Source organism: Cebus imitator, unplaced genomic scaffold (genome assembly GCF_001604975.1).
Source record: "Cebus imitator isolate Cc_AM_T3 unplaced genomic scaffold, Cebus_imitator-1.0 Scaffold406, whole genome shotgun sequence".
NCBI lineage: Eukaryota > Metazoa > Chordata > Mammalia > Primates > Cebidae > Cebus > Cebus imitator.
This window is the reverse complement of record NW_016107721.1, coordinates 642,363-648,156: the sequence shown is the minus strand read 5'-3', so window position 1 is coordinate 648,156 and position 5,794 is coordinate 642,363. Positions and strand designations below refer to the sequence as shown.

The following is a 5,794-nucleotide window of genomic DNA, read 5'->3' as shown; positions in this document are numbered from 1 at the left end:
AGTAGAGACGGGGTTTCACCGTGTTGACCAGGATGGTCTCGATCTCTTGACCTCGTGATCCACCCGCCTCGGCCTCCCAAAGTGCTGGGATTACAGGCTTGAGCCACCGCGCCCGGCGGGAAGTTGTTATGATTAACACTGGCAGATGTCCATAAAGCTATGGGCATGCATGCATGGTGCGAGGCTGTTTCCTCTATGGGCTGGTAGTAAGGGAAGCTGACTGCAGGTGCATTGGGTACAAAATTAAGGGGGTTCTAAAAACTTGGTAATGAAGAGAAATATTTTGGTGCAATATTTGATTTAAAAAAAAATTCAAATTGGTGAACTATAGCCTGCAGCTGCCTGTGGGTCCCCTGCTCCCCGCAGCCCTAGAATCTACATTTATTGTATTAATGCATGTAAATGAATGCAACAAGAGGTACAGCGAGGCTGGGTATTTTTACTGGTTATAAAGTGGTCCTGGCCTTTCATAAAATAAATAGGCCAACTAATATTCTTTTTTTTTTTTTTTTTTTTTAACAAAACCATCCAATTTCAAGTGGTTCTTCAAAATATCAACGAATAACGGGATCTAAATTTATCCACTAGATTGAATGTTTGCCTTTAGGCTGAAATCTAAAATGATAATCCTCAATATTATAAATCAGAAACATTTTGGAAAACTGTAGCCCAAGCTTTAAGAATAAAGCACTCTAGTTTGATTTTATCTTATTATATATTTTGTGTGTTTCTAGTAAGAGGGGGCATAAAATGTGCTTGAAAATACAATAAAATGAAAGATAGTATTTATATATTAAAATGAATAAAAAACAACATTGACTGTAGATTCATAGGGAAACATCCCATGATAATCCCATGGATTTTTTTCACTTTGATAGTAAATACTGTATGTATGGATGTAATTTGTGGACTTTTAAAATAAGAGATGAAGTTTTCCTCACACACAACCTAGCAGTACGTTTTTGTGTTTGTTTAAGCCATTTGGTAAAGCTATTTTGATTCATATTCTTTATTTGCTTTTTTAGTAACAGCAGTCCAACTTAATGTAGCACCAAAAAAAAAAAACAAAACAAAACCAGAGTAGTTTTAATACCCACTCAGAAATAACTGCTGGTAGCACACCTGCATTTTCTTTGAGTTTTAACTGCACTTATATTTTTAAGAGGGTGTCATGATTTTCAATACCATCTTTTTCCAATCAAGTATTTTTGTGTCTACTTTGGGATAATCGAAATTGGGAATAACCAAAAGGTTTATTTCTAGTGCTGGCTGCCATTTTGTAGGGTCACATTGCACTTGATTTGATTTCCAATTCTGTAATTTTTATGGAAAATTGGTACCCTGGGGTGAAGAGTATTAAAAAATGTAGGCTGGGCGCAGTGGTTCACACCTGTAATCCCAGCAATTTGGGAGGCCGAGGCGGGCAGATCACCTGAGGTCAGGAGTTTGAGACCTGCCTGGCCAACATGGCGAAACCCCGTCTCTACTAAAAATAGAAAAATTAGCTGGGCATGGTGGCACATACCTGTAATCCCAGCTACTCAGGAGGCTGAGGCAGGAGAATCACTTAACCTGGGAGGCGGAGGTTGCGGTGAGCTGAGATTGCACCATTGCACTCCAGCCTGGGCAACAAGAGCGAAACTCTGTCTGAGAAAAAGAAGCCTCTTGCAAAGATTCATAAAAACAGTCATACTTATTTCTGGCAATTGGATTAATCAAAATAATGGTGAATAATGGTGTGGTGGCTCACGCCTATAACCCTAGCACTTTGAGAGGCCAGGGCAAGAGGATCATTTGAGTCCAGGAAATTGAGAACTCGTCTCTACAAAAAAAAAAATTTTTTTTTTTTTTGAGACGGAGTTTCGCTCTTGTTACCCAGGCTGGAGTGCAATGGCGCGATCTTGGCTCACCGCAACCTCCACCTCCTGGGTTCAGGCAATTCTCCTGCCTCAGCCTCCCGAGTAGCTGGGACTACAGAAAAAAAATTTTTTAAATAGCCTGGTGTTGTGGTGCAGGCCTATAGTCCCAACTACTCAGAAGGCTGATGTGGGAGGAACTCTTGAGCCCAGGAGTTTGAGTCTGCATTGAGCTATGATTGCACCATTGAACTCCAGCCTGGGTGACAGAGTAAGACCCTGTCTCAAAAAAAAAAAAAGGTGAAACAAGAATAGTCCTCTAGGGTTAGGTCTTTAAATCACTGGCTAGGCACAGTAGTTCATACCTGTAATCCCAGTGCTTTGGCAGGCTGAGGTTGGGGGTCAGTTGAGGCCAGCAGTTTCAAGACCAGCCCGGACAATGTAGCGAGACCCTGTCTCTTAAAGTCACCGTTGGATGATTAGAGTCTCAAATCTTTTAAGTTCTCAGCTACCATATATCTGCCTCAGAAATACCATTGTGCTTCAGTTTTCTTTTCTTCATTAACATGATGAAATGCTTCTCTTTTTTTCCTGATTTTTGACTCCCTCCTCTTTCCAGTGCCCAGTAATTGCATTCCCTATTTCTCTTTAATCCAGCACTATAGAATTTGGCTTTCTGATAACGGAACCAGTGAGTATCTTCTGTTTATCTTCTTTAATTAAAATTACTAGGGCCAGGCACAGTGGCCCACGCTTGTAATCCCAGCACTCTGGGAGGCCAAGGCGGACGATTCACGAGGTCAGGAGTTTGAGACCAGCCTGGCCAACATGGTGAAACCCTGTTTCTACTAAAAATACAAAAAATTGGCTGGGCTTGGTGGCATGCGCCTGTAATCTCGGCTACTTGGGAGGCTGAGACTGGAGAATTGACTTGAACCCGGCAGGCAGAGGTTGTAGTGAGCCAAGATTGCGCCACTGCACTCCAGCCTGGGCAACAGAGTGAGACTCCATCTCAATAAAATAAAGTTAAGGTAAAATAAAGTTCCTGATGAAGAATACATTACTATCGGTCACATTTGTTAGATAGCAAGGGTCAATACATTCTTCCTGTTGCTCATTGCTGCATTTGGGCTGTACAGGTGAGGAGTTCTTACCCCCCCCCCCCAAAAAAAAAAGCAGCTGCCCACTCTTCCTTCACCACAAGGGAAGCTGAAACACATGCATTCAGGGCGTTATCAGGTTTTCAGCACATGGTGCTACCCCTGAAGATGATCCAAATAGTCTCACACGTCATGATGGACAATGAAACTAAGTTCATTTTGTTCAGTCTGTATTGCTGCCTTGTCTGTAGGTGCTAACCTGGTTCAGAGCTTGCAGCTGCCCCACTGTAGGTCTTGGGCTGAGCTTTCTGCCGAGTTTGGCTTTTAGTTGTGTTTTTTATTCTTGTTCTACTTCTTTATTCTTTTGTTTAAGGATAGCTTCTGTTCTGGGCCTCTGAGTCTCCTGGTTACTTTCCAATTTGTTATTGGATTCCCTCTTTTTCTCAGATGTTGCTACACAGTGGTTTTTGTCCTCTAATTCTTTCTTAGATGGTCAGTTGCCAAGAATGATTGTGAGAGTATCCTTCACCTGTGTTATATACCACAGCCTTTGCTGCCATCCTCATCTTCCCTGTGGTCATTGGTGTCCAAAATAGACCCATCAGAATCATTAGTCCAGTGATTCCCTTTGATCTTCATCCTTTGGGACCCTGAAAGATTCTGAAGATTTTCCCATCAATGCAGGAATCCTTAGCTGAGGTGCTGTCTTTCCTGATGTGTTGCTGGCTGTGAAAATGTTGTGTCTTCTCTGATAATATGTAAACCAGTGTCTGGTGTAGAGTGGTTTTGTCTGTTGGCTCTTCAGTCCAGAGAAGCTGACTTGGGTCTAAGGCAGAGATGGGCAGGGGAGTGCCATCGCTAACCAGGACAGCAGGAGTGTCTGAGGGAATGATGTATTGATTGTCAAGAGGAGGAGGTAGAACAGGGGACACAGGGGTCACAGACTTGTGGAATCTGTGTGCAATCTGCTCTTTGGCTACAGGCATGGCTGCTAAGTTTTGAGACTCTCCACTCTGTTCTAGAAAGATCTCCTCTAAGGCTCATCGTGCCGTACTGTTTGCGTCTAACAGTAGTTGAGGTGTTGGCTGCTTGCTAGGTTTTCCTTGCCCTTGGTGGTCCCTGTGGTTAATGTTTTGCTAGAAATGTGTTTCTTTGAAGCTTGGGGACAGGAGGAGGTGGATGTAGGAGCCAGTGAAGCCAATGCTTTGGAGCCAGCAGCTTATCAGGTCATGCTTTCCTTGTTGGCTTGCATAGCTGGATGAGGCCTGCCTACCAGGAGTCTTGGCATTTTTTTTTTTTTAATGGAAGGCACTTCCTGTAGCTGGCTTCAGTGTGAGCCTCTTTTGGAGAGCCAGGTGGTTTAGGGGTTTAGGCTGGGGCTTAGGAGGAGCTGGAGGAGATGGAGCAGGAGCTGGGTCTCAGAATGGTTTTCACATGTTCTCTTTTATTCCAGAAGTGGTGCTTTTTCAGATAGAGAACTGTTACCTTCTTCCTACATTTTCCTCTCCTGTGGATTACGGATTACTCTGAATGGACAGCGGGTGTCATGTGCTGTTTGAGTTTTCAAAGTAATATTGTGTTTCTATCTTGAATAGATAATTCTTTAGGAACTCCCCTTCTTACAGGTACCTCTTTACTTTGTCTTGTGGGTGTCATTCTTTCTAATACTGCTGAGATTTCTTTAAATTTGCCACCAATATTTTTCTTCCACTTGCAGGGCTTAAAGATTTTCCCAGTGGTGCTCTATTTCCCTTTCTCTTGATTAGAGATTTGGAAACCTGATCTTGGGCCGAGTTTGCTATAGAACCTCTGTACAGTCCATCAGCTTGGCTGGAGATGTTGACTCAGAACAGAGGCTCCTGGTAGAGGACAAAAGGTGGCCCTGGAAGTGGCAGTGGGTGTGCAGGTCTCTGGAGAGCCAGCCAGTGGAGGGCTCAGCCCTTAGACTTGGGTACTTGCTCTCATTGCCTGCTTGGGTGCCTCAACCATCCACTCCTGGAATATGTGTGTGTGTTTAAACAGTTTTATTGAGACATATAATTCATATAACATAATTCACCTATTTAAAGTATATAATTCAGTGGTTTTTAGTATATTCAGACTTGTGCAGCCATCACCATAGTCAATTTTAGGACATTTTTATCACCACAAAGAGAAGTCCTGTACCCTTTACCTGTCACTTCCCTGCCCCTTACACTCCCATCCCTAAGCAACCATGAATGTAGTACTTCTGTCTCTGGATATGCCCATTCTAGACATTTCATCCAAGTGGAATAATATGTGGCCTTTTGTGACTGGCTGCTTTCGCTTAGGATAATGTTTTCCAGGTTAATCCATGTTGTGGCTTGTGTCAGAACTTCATTGCTTTTTGTAGCTGAATAGTATTTCGTTATGTGGTTAGACCACATAATAATGGTTAATGCTCATCTGTTCTTCTGTTGATGGGCATTTGGGTTATTTCCACATTTTGACCATTGTAAATAGTGCTGCTGTGAACATTTGTCCACAAGTTTTCATTTGAACACCTCTCTCTATTAAATAGTTCTTTTGGGTGGAAGTTGCCAGATTATCCAGTAGTCCCATTTAACTTTTGAGAAAATGCCAGACTATTTTCTACAGTGGCCATGCTGTTTTACATTTCCACCAGCAGTGTATTTCAGTACATTCCAGTTTTGGAGGGTTCCAATATCTCCAGTCTTTGCCAACACTAATTTTCCTTTTTATCAAATTGTAGTCATCCTACTTGGTGTTAAGTGGTATCTCATTGTGGTTTTGATTTGCATTTCCCTAATGACAAATGATATTAAGGTTGTTTTTTTTTTTTTTTTTTTTTTTTTT

At 42.3% G+C, this 5,794-nt stretch overlaps 1 protein-coding gene across 2 annotated transcripts in view; it reads left to right on the top strand.

Moving 5' to 3' along the window:
* INPP5F (inositol polyphosphate-5-phosphatase F) overlaps positions 1–5,794 on the top strand; it is a 107,622-nt gene that overhangs the window by 90,630 nt on the left and 11,198 nt on the right. The gene's annotated exons all lie outside the window — the stretch shown is intronic.